This window comes from Sminthopsis crassicaudata, chromosome 1 (assembly GCF_048593235.1).
Source record: "Sminthopsis crassicaudata isolate SCR6 chromosome 1, ASM4859323v1, whole genome shotgun sequence".
Taxonomy (NCBI): Eukaryota; Metazoa; Chordata; class Mammalia; order Dasyuromorphia; family Dasyuridae; genus Sminthopsis; species Sminthopsis crassicaudata.
The window spans coordinates 634,603,008-634,618,423 of record NC_133617.1 but is presented as its reverse complement, the minus strand read 5'-3'; the positions used below and the strand labels follow the sequence as shown (position 1 = coordinate 634,618,423).

General features: G+C 35.0%; 1 long non-coding RNA gene across 1 annotated transcript in view; it reads left to right on the top strand.

Moving 5' to 3' along the window:
• The window catches only part of LOC141551332 (uncharacterized), a 56,105-nt gene extending 44,423 nt beyond the window's left edge, over positions 1-11,682 (top strand). The window contains exon 3 of the long non-coding RNA XR_012484833.1: positions 11,621-11,682. This is a non-coding gene — a long non-coding RNA (uncharacterized LOC141551332). The remainder of the gene's footprint in view (positions 1-11,620) is intronic.
• Positions 11,683-15,416: the final 3,734 nt, after the last annotated feature.

The following is a 15,416-nucleotide window of genomic DNA, read 5'->3' as shown; positions in this document are numbered from 1 at the left end:
ATTAATATAAATGTTTTGGGGTATTGATTTTCCTATAAGAAAACTTAAGGCATGTCTCCCATGTTTTATTATGTTAACTCATTGCTATTATTTTCTCTAATACAAGTTAATTGTTTCTATGATTTATTCTTTAACATATTCATTATTTAAGATATCACTGTTTAGTCTCCATGTTAGTATGTACTTTTTTGTTCTTATTTGTCACTTTTGATCTGTATCACATTATGGTGTTTAAAGAAGATTTAACCTTTTTTCATTTGTGCATTTGTTCATAAGTTTTTGTGACTTAGCGTGTAGTCAGTTATAGGTCTAAATTTTACTAATTTAATTTTGGGTTTTTAGTTTCAACCTTGTCTCTGCATCTAGATACATAGGAAGTGGGGCAAAGACAAATGGAAAAGAGAAGGAAGAAAAGAAGCATAAGTGGGGAAGAGGGGGAAAAAATAAAGACTAAAGCTATGGGATAAACTCTCAAACCCATAATTAGAATGCAGTGTTTGCACAATAATTACATATAGATAGAAATCTGAATTTCTTAGCCTTCCTTACCCAATATAGATTCAACTCTTAGATGGATAGAACTAAAGGAAGAACACCCCAAAATCTGCATTCCTAAACTTGGAAAGGTACACAGATATTAATTTATGCAATTGGTCTACTCTCAAGATATACTATAACTTTTAATGGCTTCCATATAGTTTATTTTAGGACTTATGGCTAAGATCACTGCTTGAATGTGGCAGGAAGCCCACATTCCAGACATCTACTTCAGAACAAACTAAAACAACATAAGACCAAAAAAAAAAAATCAAGAAATCCAATGAGAAACTATAATAAATTATTTCAGCTATCTCAGAATTAAACAAGTCATCCAGGAGATCATAGGCAATAAGAAGGGGAACTCATCCAAAAAAACCCAGCAAAGTAAAGGCAAACAAGATGAAACAAACAAGATGAAATTTCTTCAGATGAACAGAAACAGGACTGAGACCCTTAATGTCTGCAAGATGCTGTATCCAGAGTTATAAGTACGGATCAGGGTGGTCAGAAACCCAAAACATAAATCTTGGAAATAATAAAACAACACAGATTGGGACACCCAAAGCCCAGAAACTTTGAGATCTACATATAGCACTTTGCTCTAAGAAATTCCAAAAGGCCTTGAAGAACTAGAACTCTGAACCTCCAAAATCAAGGTGTGGGGTGGGGCGGGTGTGGTTACAATAACCAATACTTTTGGGGAATTTAAAGAACCCAGACAACAATTGGAGACCCGATAGGGTTAACCACTCCACCCAAAATTCACTAGGAAGTAGGACCTGATTCCGACATAATTCAAGAATTATAACTAAAGATAGGAGTAAAAAGAAGAATATATTGGCCACTAAAAAGAATAAATCTTGAGATAGCCAAATAGCCAACCAAGCTGAGAGTAAAACAATATTTCCCACAAGGACTATTTGAATACCTGGAAGAAATGTTATAAAATATTAAAAAATCAAATGAAAGTTCTGAAGGAAATAATTTTAAGGAGAACAGTTTAAAACATGAACTTTATAAGATTATATAGAGCAATAGATTTAGAGCTAAAAGAAACTTTTTTTTGTTGTTGTTTTTCAGTTGTTTCAACAGTGTCCAACTCTTTGTGACACTCATTTTGGATTTTTCTTGGTAAAGACACTAACTGCTTTTCCATTTTTTTCTCTAGCTCATTTTACAGAAAAGGGAACTGAGGCAAACAGAGTTATGTGACTTGTCCAGAGTCACACAGTTATTAACTGTCTAAAGTCAGACTCGAACTCAGGAAGAGTCTTCCTGACTCCAGGTTTGGCACCATCCGGTGCCACTCCTTAATCATTACTGTTCCTTATAAGAGTATTAAGATGCTTAAACTTCTCCTCTAGAGTGCTGAGTTATTGTAATTCTTCTCCTCCTTCTCCTCCAGAATCTTTCAGCTCTCTGAATCCTTATCTCCATTTAAAAAAACAATTCCAAGAATATTACCCAAGACGATGAACTGGTCTTACCAGAATGAAAGGGGCTGGGAGTGCCACAGCATTTTCAGTTACAGAAAAAAAAGTTTCATCCTTTGACCTTGTCAACCTGTTAACAAGGAGTTAACATTGACCAAGGTTCTCCTGGACATATACCCTCTATTCCCAATGGCACAAAACTAGAAACAATATGTTTACCCAATGACAAGAATGAAGTATGGTTCAGTCCCCAGTTTGATTCCGGGGCTGGGAGAATAGGTGGGAGGGATGGGGAGATAGAAGAAGGATCCTAAACCTCAAAGAAAGTAATCTTTTTTTTTCTTCTACACTTATACAATGTAGAAAGTGATAAATGTCAAACATACATTATGAGAACTATTTATTTTCTCTGCTTCAAAGGAAATGCTCAAAATACAGAAAACTCATAAGCTCACAATGATAAATACTTAAATTATAAAACAGTTATTTATCATTCTATTACATAGCACTCTTCTGGGAGGTAAAGATTCCTGGGAGACTTGTGAAACTACTGGACAGATGTTTCATTTTTATCTCAGACCTTTGAGGTTTCTGTGAATCATAAGTTGAGATCTCCTAGGCAGCTATATGACCTAGTAGATTGAATGCTGAGCCTGAATTCATGAAGATCTGAGTTAAATAGGATTTTGTACATTTTATTAGGTGTGTGACCCTGACAAGTCACTTAATTTCTGTCTGTATTTTCTTCATCTGTAAAATGAGGATAATATTAGGATTTATCTTCCAGGGTTGAAAGATAATGTTAATATTAGATAAGATTGTTTGTCCTTCCATTCCAAAGAGAATCATTGACTTTCCTGGGTGATGTCTTGACTTTTGCACAAATGAAATTTAAGTGAGGCAAAGGTGTACAAAGTCATCTCTTTCTTCCTGAGTCATCAGAAGTCAAGATGACTGGCAATGGCCCAGAATGCAGTGGTTGACCAAGTTCTAAGCTTCACAGCACCTGCTTCAGCAAATTTCATGGCTGTTGAAACAAATTGTTCTTGTCTGCTCATTCTCCATGGAGAAGTCTTCACATGCTTGGAATAGACACTCCACTAACTCACCAACAGGTCTGAGGCCAATTGCTTACCATCAATCTGTTTTAGACTGTCAGTTGAGTTGGTTTTACCCAGGTATGGCTGCTGCACATGCTATAACTTTGTAGAGCCACAGGTAAGCATAGGATGACAGGTAGACACCAAAGGTGGATAAGCAACAAGGAAAAGAGCTCAGCAAATTCTCACATCAGAGGAGCTAGTCCTTCTTGAAAATCCACCATACCCCAGGCTCTAGATATTTGGGATACAAAGACAGATCAGAGGTAGCCACTACTCTGAAGTAGCAACATACAAACAAGTATGAGAATATAAATTTGGTTCTGCTTTCCAAGCTTAAGGTGTTTCACATATTGCATATGCAGTAGACTCCTTAGTTTTCCTGAAGAAAATGTGATTGAGTGAGGACTAAGTTGGTTATGGAGACATATGTGACTCTAGAATTTTACCAAGAGCAACTCCAGAGAGGAAAGAGAAAGATTTCAGAACCTGCAGATACATATGGGAAGCTGACTCATGAACATGTCCCTGATTTCTAAGTTGCCTCCCTAGAAACTTTGGTGACTTCATTTGAGTAAAATTAAGACATCTCTCTTGGTTTAAGCAATACTTAAGAGGACAAACAACTCTATTCTGTTTCCCTTCTCAAGACTGAAGAATGCCCAGTTTACAGGACTCCTGAGACCTGCTTAACTCTTCCCAGCATGTGGAAAGGAGGACAGACACTACTCCTTTTTTCTAATGGAGTCAGTCCATATTTATTCATATTTTCTGAGAGCTACATTTCAATGCATTGAGATAATCCATGTGGACATGCATAGCCTATATAGGTATCATGCATCTTAATATATGTATGTATACATACATATTTATATACAAATATATATAGTACATATACACACACAATAATAGTTGAAGATGATTCTTGGAATCTAGAAGAGATGATGATTCTTTCCCTTTCAATTTAAATAGAAAAGGAAAACATAGTAAAAGAATTGTTGTTGTTGTTTGTCCTTCATTCTTAAAGAAGACCATCACATCTGAAAGGTGATGGCACAGCATGCAAGTGAGTTGGATTTGAGTAAGGGATGGCTGTGCAAGGTCACCTGCTTCATTTTCCTCTCCAGAGCCATGTGGGTCCAGTGGCAAGATATTATTTTTTTTAGTAAAGGAGTGGTTTTAGGGGGAAGATAATGAGTTCCCTTTTGAATATGTTGAACTTGAGAAACCTGGAATCTCTAGATGGAGAGGTTCAATAGGCAGTTGGCAGTTAAAACCAGAGATCAAGACATAGGAGAGGGTTGAATGTATAGTAATGGGAATTATCAGCATAGAGATGATAGTTTAACCCATCAGAACCATTTATATTTTTGAGAGGACAGAAGAGAAAATCCAGTAGAAAGCCCATGAGATATATCCACACAAAGGAAGCAAGATGCTGATGATCATCTATCAATGTAACCTAAGAAGCAGTAGGGTAAAGATTATTCAGAACAAATTAAGGGAGATGGACATGATGGTGAAAAACACAATATTTCCAAAAGAAGTAAAAGAGATAGGACCAGACCCTAGAACAGATAAGTTTTTACACTATCCTCCTCCTAAGACAAAAAAAAGTTATATAGATCTCCTTGATCTTACAGAAAAGATCTTAATAAGAAAAATCTTAATATCTAATATATGCAAAGCTTGTGGTTTGTCAAGTGCTTCTTTAGATATTATTTCATTCGATTCTTGCAACTACTCTGAAGTAGAAAATATGATTGCTCCCATTTTATAAATGAAGCAAGTAAGAACTTTGTTGTTGCTCAGTCTTTTTTTTTTCAGTCTCGTGTGACTCTTTATAATCTCATTTTTTGGCAGAGATGTTGGAGTTGTCTGTGATTTTCTTCTCTAGTTCATTTTACAACTAAGGAACCTGCCTAAGGAAACTGAGGCAAGCATACAGCTAGAAAACATCTAAGGCTGTATTTGAACTCAGGAAGAGGAGTCTTCCTGACTCTAGACCTGTCACTCACTCCACTACATCATTTACCCTTTTATTGATGACTTCTATGAAGATAACATTCTTATCAAATTTGTAGTCGGTATAAAGCTAGAAGAAATAGCTAGCAAGTTGGATGACAGGCTAATCTTGATGTGCTAGAATAATGTCTGCAATGAGATTTTAGTATTCTGTCATAGATTGTTAAGTTCTGAACTCTACATATAAAGACAAACTGATGTATGATTTCAAGAGGATGATCAGACAGTTGAAGGGACTGGAAACTATGTCATTCAAAAACTGGTTAAAGGAATTTGGGATGTCTAGCATGAGAAGAGAAAACTTAGCTCTTCAAATAATTGAAGATCAATGGAAGATGGCTTAGAATTGTTTTAGATTCCAAAAAATAAAAATTTAATGAACTCCATAGTTGTGTTCTTCAAAACTTTATAAGCTTTTTTCCTTTCAATCTTTATTTTGCCAGCCTTTTAAGGAATTTTTGGAAGCTACACTAATTGAATTAGTAGTATAGAATTTTTTCCAAAAAAGAAATGTGACAGGGACACAAGAAACTAGGGATATTCTGGTAAATGTTTACAACTTTTCTATAAATGTCTGATAACATTGTTTAGCTTAAACTGCATGATTAATATTTCCCCCATAATTTGCTTAAGTCTAGACAATTAATAAAACAAGAACACAAGCCCTGGTTTGTAGTATTTGCTAATTTTGAAGCTGTAAATGCTGACATTGAAAAAAATGTAATAATCAGCTTTTGGGAGTCAGTATAAGCTGGCTCCAGCATACCCTTACAAAAGATCCTGTGATATAGTCTCTCTTGGGCTATTTGGTATGGGACCCCCACACACACACACTATATTTGGAGTTAGGAGACTCAGATTTGAATCCTAGCCACTTACTACCTCTGTCACTTTCCTGATGACTGGACAGTTTGTACAGTATTCCTATGTCTATTAAGGTACTATAGCCTATGGCAGAGCCAAAGATAGCTTACATACACAATTAGGGGGTTGGACTAATTAATCCCCTAGTTTCTTTGCAGATTTAAACATGGTGACCCTAAATTAACAGCTAAAAAATAGCCTCTCTGTACATCTATGTTTTTTTAATCTAGTTCAGCCATTATTGTCTTCTTTTAAAATGCAGAATACCCTAATACCTTTTTAAAATTCTTATTTCCCAGAAAAGAAAACGTTCTGGACAAGATTGAGGGAGTAGTGTGTATGGTTAGGAGGAGTGTAGAGTTGATCCCTTGAATGAGGAGAAATCTTCCTTCAAGGATATAATCATATGGAAACATTTGGTAAGGATCCCCTTGACCTTGAGCGAAAGTGACCCCCACCTAGTTATTTACAAGGGAGAGAGGAGACAGCATTCATGAAGTAATATCTTCTGATTGTTGCCTGTAAGGAAAGAAGGGGAAATCTGTTTTCTAATGAGAGTCTTTAAATATTCCTGCATTCCTCTGACATGGCTGACTGAGCTGTCAACTAGCATCAGGTTAGCCAATAATCTCATATGACAATAACATTGAGTGTCAAAAGGAACATTCTCAGTGAAATATTAGAAAACTTGAAAATGTCTTAGCTTTTACAGTCCTTATCCTCCTGCTTCCTATTCTTTTCTTATTTCAGTTTTGTTTGCTAATATCTACTTGGATGGATTTGATTGAGAGGAAGATTCTTAAAGACTTCTGTCCAAGAGAAAGGAGACTAAATTTGTGTTACCATTGATGAATCTGGCAATGCATTAACTCCTGAAATTATTTATCATTGGGAGGTAAAAGAATCTGCACCAAGTTACTGAATTGGTCAAAAAATAAGTAAAATTGAGGAAAGATTTTTTTATCATATTAGGTTGTTTAAAATTACAGTTATGAATTCTAGGGAATTGTTTAGAATTACATAATTTAGTAACTGAATTGTATAAACCTCCACTATTTAGCAAAATGCTTGTGTTTATATAATAATTGAAACATTGAGTAGTAAAAACAATATTTAATTTGGAATGGGGGAGGAGGAAATTTTTTTTTATTTTATAATTATAACTTTTTTTTGACAGTACATATGCATGGGTAATTTTTTACAACATTATCCCTTGCACTTACTTCTGTTCAGATTTTTTCCCTTCCTCCCCCAACCCCCTCCCCCAGATGGCAGGCAGTCTTATACATGTTAAATATATTACAATATATTCTAGATACAATATATGTATGTAGAACCGAATTTCTTGTTGCACAGGAAGAATTGGATTCAGAAGGTAAAAATAACAGTTTAGACTCATTTCCCAATGTTCCTTTTCTGGATGTAGCTGATTCTGTCCATCATTAATCAATTGGAATTGGATTAGCTCTTCTCTATGTTGAAGATATCCACTTCCATCAGCATACATCCTCGTACAGTATCATTGTTGAAGTGTATAATGATCTTCTGGTTCTGCTGGTTTCACTTAGCATCAGTTGATGTAAGTCTCTCCAAGCCTCTCTGTATTCCTCCTGCTGGTCATTTCTTACAGAGCAATAATATTCCATAACATTCATATACCATAATTTACCCAACCATTCTCCAATTGATGGACATCCATTCATCTTCCAGCTTCTAGCCACTATGAAAAGGGCTGACACAAACATTTTGACACATACAGGTCCCTTTCCCTTCTTTAGTATTTCCTTGGGATATAAGCCCAGTAGTAGCACTGCTGGATCAAAGGGTATGCACAGTTTGATAACTTTTTGGGCATAATTCCAGATTGCTCTCCAGAATGGTTGGATTCTTTCACAACTCCACCAACAATGCATCAGTGTCCCAGTTTTCCCACAGCCCCTCCAACATTCATCGTTATTTGTTCCTGTCATCTTAGCCAATCTGACAGGTGTGTAATGATATCTCAGAGTTGTCTTAATTTGCATTTCTCTGATCAATAGTGATTTGGAACACTCTTTCATATGAGTGGAAATAGTTTTAATTTCATCATCTGAAAATTGTCTGTTCATATCCTTTGACCATTTATCAATTGGAGAATGGCTTGATTTCTTATAAATTAAAGTCAATTCTCTGTATATTTTGGAGATGAGGCCTTTATCAGAACTTTTAACTGTAAAAATGTTTTCCCAATTTGTTACTTCCCTTCTAATCTTATTTGCATTAGTTTTGTTTGTGCAGAAACTTTTTAATTTGGTGTAATCAAAATTTTCAATTTTGTGATCAATAATGGTCTCTAGTTCTCCTTTGGACACAAACTCCTTGGGGAGGAGGAAAGATTAAAGATTTATTATTCATCTACTAAGTGCTGGGGCACTGTATTAAGTGCTTTATAAACATTATCTCAGTTGATTCTCCCTGCTTTGTGAAGTGCTATTATTATTCACATTTTACAGTTAAAGAAATTGAGGCAGATAGAGATTAAATGAGTTTGTTATATTTTTCTAATGTATTAATCCTCTAAAATTGTGTATTAAATTACTTGTGCATGCATTTTAACCACTTATCAAATTGCAAACTTCAGAAGCCAAGATTGCATTATCTAAACTATAGCTCTCACAATTCCTAGTAAGGTTCCCTATATATAATAGGCATGATAAATATTTGTTGAATGGATGTCAAATGAAGTGCCTCCTTCCTTGTTTAAAATGTAAAGGGAAATTGCATACTTTGTAGATCTTCCTCTATCAGTTTGTCTCAGCTTCCTTCACTCTCTGGCTAAACTGGAAAGTCAGAATTATCCCTTTTACCCCACCCCAACTTCACACCTGGGCCCCTAGCAACTACCTTGTTGATTTTCTATTTTCTATTTTCCATCTAGTTTTAACCAAGCTTAGATCCAATAAATTACAAAGGGCTCACCAATGGCACATTAAAGATTTGACTCACTCCATGAAAAGTTCCCTATATCTGAAAAGTGATGAGACAATTAGGTCTTTAAAAAAAAACAAAAAAAAAAACAAACAAACTAAGTTAAAAGGATGGCAGAATTCGTGTTAAGAACTTTGAGCAATATATTTCAACAAAGCTTGCCTGACTTCCTTCAAGTCTCAACTAATATTCCGGCTTCTGCAAGAAATCTTTCCCAATCACTTTAATACTAGTGTTTTTCCTCTGTGGATCATTTCCTATTTATCCTGTAGATACCTTGTTTTAACAAGGCTGTGTGATCATTTCCTCCCAGCTTAGATCATAAAATCAAGGAGATGATATTTACACATCACTTTGCAAACCTTAAAGGGCTATATGAATGCTAGCTGTTATAATTATTATTTTCATTATCGCTGTTATTGTTACTTTGTTTACTTAAGTGCTTTACTTCGCTCCTGGAATGTAGAAGTTGCTTAATAAATGCTATTTGACCGATTTCTGGTGTTATCTAACATTACCTTGGTATGTGGCTTTGGCCCGATAATTTTCCCTCTCTGGGGCTTAGGTTCTCTTATAAAATAAGGGAATAGGTTTTTATATCCTTTTTAGATATAGTTCCAAATTGCTCTCCAGAATGATTGGATCAGTTCATAATTCCGCCAACAATTTAGTGCTCCAGTTTTCCCACATCCTCTCCAACATTTATCATTTTCCTTTTCTATTAAATTAGCCAGGAAAGTCAATTTCTTTACCTAGTAGCTGCTTAATAAATACTTATTAGTTAAATATCAATATATCCATTGTTCTCCAGCACTCAGATGGACCATCTGACCTATTTAGAAGTAGTTTATTTTGACCTTCTATCCCTCTTCATTGACTCATTTGATTTTTTCAGATGAAGAAACGAAGGCTTAAAAAGGATAACTCACTTACCCAAAATGACAGATAGTAAGAAGTAGATTAAAGATTCAAACACATGTTCTCTGTATCCAAAACCAGGGAGTGACTTGTCTACTATAACACATTGTAACATATTGTATTTATTTGTGGTGGTATTTAATATATTTGCCAGGAAAACTAATCACTGAAAAAATAAAAGAAATTTTGTCATAACTTATAAATTAAGAATTGCAGCAGATTTGGTCTAAAATAAAAGGAAAATACCAACTATTTATCATTACTTTAATGTGTTTTCAGAAGGCAGACATAAATTTGAATGAGAGAAATCTGACCTTCCATTGAATGGAATGTAAATTCCTTGAGGTCAGGAGTTGTTTTGCTTTTGTCTTTCTATCTCCTCTTCCTAGCATAGTGCTTGGCACTAGATTATTAAGTACTTCTTGTGTGCAAGACCGGATGCCAAATATCAGTTTCTCTCCCCTAAATTGGTTGATTGCTATCCTTTGTTCTTGAAGAGAACTGAAATGACTTCACTATGTTGGGATTCCCTAAACTATTGCTCTTGGAGTAATCTGAGGCCTGTTCTAATAAGCAGATTGGGGAGATACTCAAGTAGACAGATGTTTAGAGTCCATATAGACCTTAGAAAGTCTTTAGTCCAGCCTCTTCACTTTATAGATGAGGAAACTGAGGTTCAGTAAGGGGATTTGACTTCTAAACACCCAATGGTGGGTATTGGTGAACTGCACAGGAGATTAATCCCATTTATTAGTGAACTATTATTACTACTGATTCTTTAGTCTTTGTGCTCTGAGGGCTTTGCTGTGCTGCAGTGGGAAGCAGAATAAAAGAGGGAGGAAGAATTCTTAGCACAGAAATGCCAAGGGTAGTATGAACCTGGAAGCCCCACATAAGAGAAATTTTGATGGGCAAATTAAGATTGCTGGGAGAAATATCAGTAATCTCAGCTATGCAGAGGATATCACTCTGATGGCAGAAAGTGAAAAGAAATAAAGAGGGTGAAAGCTGACTTGAAGCTTAACATTAAAAAAAAAAAAAAAAAAACTAAGATGTTGGCAACTGATCTTGTTACTTCTTGGCAAATAAAGGGAGAAGTAATGGAAGCAGTGTCAGCTTTTATTTTCTCGGGCTCAAAGATCTGCAGACAGTGACTATAACCATGAAATTAAGAGTTACTCCTTGGAAGGAAAGTTATGTCAAATTTGGAAAGCATATAGTTAAAACTATGGTTTTTCCAGTGGCCATATTTTTCTGCGAAAGTTGAGTTGTAAGGAAAGCCGAACATTGCAGAATTGCTGCTTTTGAATTGTGATGCTAGAGAAGAGTTCCTTAAACAGCAGGGAAATTAATATTTAGTCAACACTTAAATTAATTTAAATTATTCCCTGGAAGATACTGAAGCTGAAACTTAAATACTTAAGTCTCATGATGAGAAGACAGGACTCTTTGAAAAGACTATGATATTGAAAAAGATTGAAGGCAAAAGAAAAAGGGGACAGCAGAGGATGAGATGCATAATTAGTATATGGAAATAGTATCCACGAACCTGGATAGACTTTGAGAGATAGTGAAGAATATTAGGGCCTTCTGTGTTATGTGGTCCATGGTATCACAAAGAGTCAGATGTGATTAAATGATTGAACAACAAAAACAAGTAGTACTATGCATGGCACACAACTGCCTATAAATAAACATTAGTTATTATTATTATTATCATTATTATTACTAAGCATGTCAAAGATGCTGCTGATGTCCCTTTCCTTTTTCTAGGCAATGAAGTAAATTGAGTTCCCAAGAGTACTACCATAAATGGAAAGAGAGGACTCTGGGATAAAGATTACTCTGCAAAATCAAGATTAGAGTTTTTGTGGCACACTAAAAGCCCCAGGCTCCTTATCAATTACCTCATCTCGTGAAGTAATACAACTTGGGAGACTCTAAAACATGACTCAGTCTCACACTGGACTATCTGAATACAACAGGAGAAAAGAAGGAAAAATGGAATCATAGTCACAAATCAAAAACCAAATTATCATCCAGCAAGCAGAGTCCTATAGAGCTAATGTTTTTTTTAATTTAAATTCATAGTTTAATTTTCCAGCTGCTGGAATTTTTATAAGACTCTTTTAGCCCCCATTTGAGACACCATTTCTTTTTCCCTTTTCACATTTTTCTCTCCTGGAATTCTTAGAAGAGTTCCTTTTGTCTGTGCTTCAGAAAACTATTCATAAAACTTTAAGATCTCAGATCTTGAGTATGATTCATGAAACCAAGCAAGAGAATCACAGAACTATAGAGCTAGAAGGAACCTTAGAAATGATCTAAATGAAGCTAAGTGAGATGGTGGATGGACCACTGGTCCTGGGGTAAAGATTCCCCCATTGAGTCTTTGTTTGCCCATATAACTACTAGCCCTTTTCAGAGCTACTCATCAACCTTTGATATCCATCTTCACCCAATTTTCCCGTGGTTCCAAAAAATTGTAGTATGTGCAGTGGGCACATCCCAGGAAGGGATGTCTTACCCAGATGGGCTAAGCGTAACCTATAAACCTTATATCTGTCTCTGAGTTAGGAGGATATCTACCTCAAGCATGTAAAGACTTCTCCTGGCAGAAGGAATAGATGAGAATGATTTATTACAACAACCATGAAGAAGGAAAGGCAAGAATTGGACCACTTGTTGTTGCCAATTATCCTTTGTTCTCAAAGAGGACCATGGTATCAGCAAGACTTAGTCAAAGATCAGATACCAAGGTCGTCCACTGCATCCCAAGCCATCACCAGTTGTCTTGACTTCAATGCTACCAGACTTTGAAGACTTTGGAAGATGGAGTAAGGTTGGACAACATAGGGCAACTCTGCCTCACTTAAATACAATTTGTCAATAAAGTCAAGATATCACCCAGTGACATCATTGGCCCTCTTTGAAAATGAAGGACAAACAGCATTATCTAGAAACATTGTCCTTCAACCAATCCTTAATTCACAAACACAAGCACCTTTCTCAACCTAGTTATTTTCCTCTAGATATTCTGCAGTTTATCCTTGACTTTCTTAAATTGTGCCTATAACTACACACACTATTCTAAATGAGGTCTGCCTACAATATGCAATATACAATACACATACAATACAATATACAATATACAATATACAATATACAAAGACTATCATCCACCAGTTCCTGGAAACTGGAAACCATCCTAATGCAGCCTAAGATTTCATTAGCTCTTTCTTTCTTTCTTTCTTTCTTTCTTTCTTTCTTTCTTTCTTTCTTTCTTTCTTTCTTTCTTTCTTTCTTTCTTTCTTTCTTTCTTTCTTTCTTTCTTTCTTTCTTTCTTTCTTTCTTTCTTTCTTTCTTTCTTTCTTTCTTTCTTTCTTTCTTTCATTTATTTATTTGTTTTATTTTATTTACCCAGTACTTAGCACAACACCTGTTACATAGAAGCTGCTAAATAAATGCTTATCATTAACTGACTTGACTTCCACATGACACAATTAACCTACAATGAGCTTTTGGTCCATGAAAACTCCCAGACACATTTTGGAACTGCTTTCTATCTATGACTTTCTCCATGTTATATTTTTGAAATTGATTTTTTGTACTCGTGCAAGATTTTACATTTATTCCTATTGAATTTCATCTTCTTACATTCCATCCAATGCTCTAGCTTATTAAGAAGCATTAGGATCATGACTCTCTCATCAAGTGTGTTAGCTATTTCTTTCCGATTTGTGCCATTTGCAAATTTGATGTCCAAGTCATTGATAAAAATGTTAAACATAAGGGTAAGTATAGATCATTGGAGTTCTCTACTAAAGATTTCCCACTTCTTAATACTAAACCACGAACAACTTCTATTTGAGTCTTCCCATTCAAAAATTTCTAAATCTATCTGACTGAATTATCATCTAATCCACACCTGTTTTTTCTACAGAAAAAGGATGATATGCTTTATCAAAAGTTTTGTTAAAATCCAGGAATTTTCCTCATCTATTGATGAAGAATTTTCCTGGAAATCAAAATGGAGCTAATTGGCCTTTGATTTGCAGACTATTCTCTTCCTCTTTTAAAAAGTTGGGACACTGCTCTTCTCTAATCTTGTAATGTCTCTTCTCTTTTCCATGAACTTCCAAATATCCTAACATTAATGGGAAGAGAAGAGAATCAGCATTTCTCAAGACCAAAGGATATGGTTCATCTATAGTCAAGTGGTTTGGAGAGAGTTTATTGTTGTGTGACCCTGACTAAGTCACTTAACAGAGAAAGGTCTGCTTCAGGTTTTCCAACTGTACCATTTGGAACAGTACTAGTACCTAACTCACATGGCTATTGTGAGAATCAAATAAGATATTTATAAAAGTGCTTAGCAAAATTTATGGCACATAAATTTTTAGACATAATATTTAACATTTTTTCCTCCCTCTCTTGAATTGGAAATAGCTAGCATGAGTGGCAAAATACAAGAAAATGGGATGAGAGGAAAGATTGGCTTAATTAGCAAAGTAAACCTATTCAAGTGACAGGAAGGGATGGGGGACATTTAAAAATGAAATTCTGAAAACACAAAGGAGAACAATTACAATGAGGAGAAAAATTCAGTTTGTGAAATTCACCAAATAAATTAGATTTTAAAATCTACAGAAAGATGTAGAGAAGATGGAAACAATGATAGGAAACAGAAGAATATGAGAACCTCATATAGTCCTGCAAAAAAAAAAAATTATTAGTGTCAGGAATGTTCAAGCTATGAAGGAACTGAGGCTGGTAAAGACAGTTAAAAATGACAAAAAGGGCTTTTTAGTTTTTTTAGAATAAAAAGGAGGGTCAAAGAAGCAAATTTGATTGGAGTGGATGAAATTGTGATAACTAATAGTAGAATAGAATCTTAATTCTATTTGCTATCTTAATTTGTTTTTACTTTCTCAGCAAAATTACATTGGAATTGAAAGAATAACAATGACCAACAGGGAGCTGATACACTGGATAAGTAAAGATCATAAAAAAGTAAAGTATATGTTTCCTTTGTTGAATTCATTTCACCTGACAACAAACAAACAAAAAACTGATCAGTGCTTTATTTTTTGCTTACTTATTAACATGTAATTATCTAAGTGTATGTAGATATTACCCATGAAAAATCTTTTGACACCACTCTTAGATCTTAGATTCCATCTGGAGGTAAACTTTTGATTACATTAGACAAATCTAGTGGCATGTGACTATTGTCAGCATTTACTATGACTTGGGAAAATGAAGTTTGCTTGCTCCAAGCATAATTATTATTATCTGATTTATTTGAGAGAAGAGAAAAAAGGAAGAGAGAAAGATAATTCTTAGAAGAGGAACACAAGAAAGATCACAGAATGTTGATATCACAGACATAGTAAAATCAGAAGGAGAATCATTTTTAATGAAAAAACTAATGAACCGATATCCTTAAAGTTGCTTCTACAAAAAACCATAATAAGTTCTGGTCTTATCCTAGAGTCCTAAAAGAATGATCTTTTGTCAGTGATCTCTGACTGTGGAAAATGGAAGAGGGATGGTAGGATGGGAAATG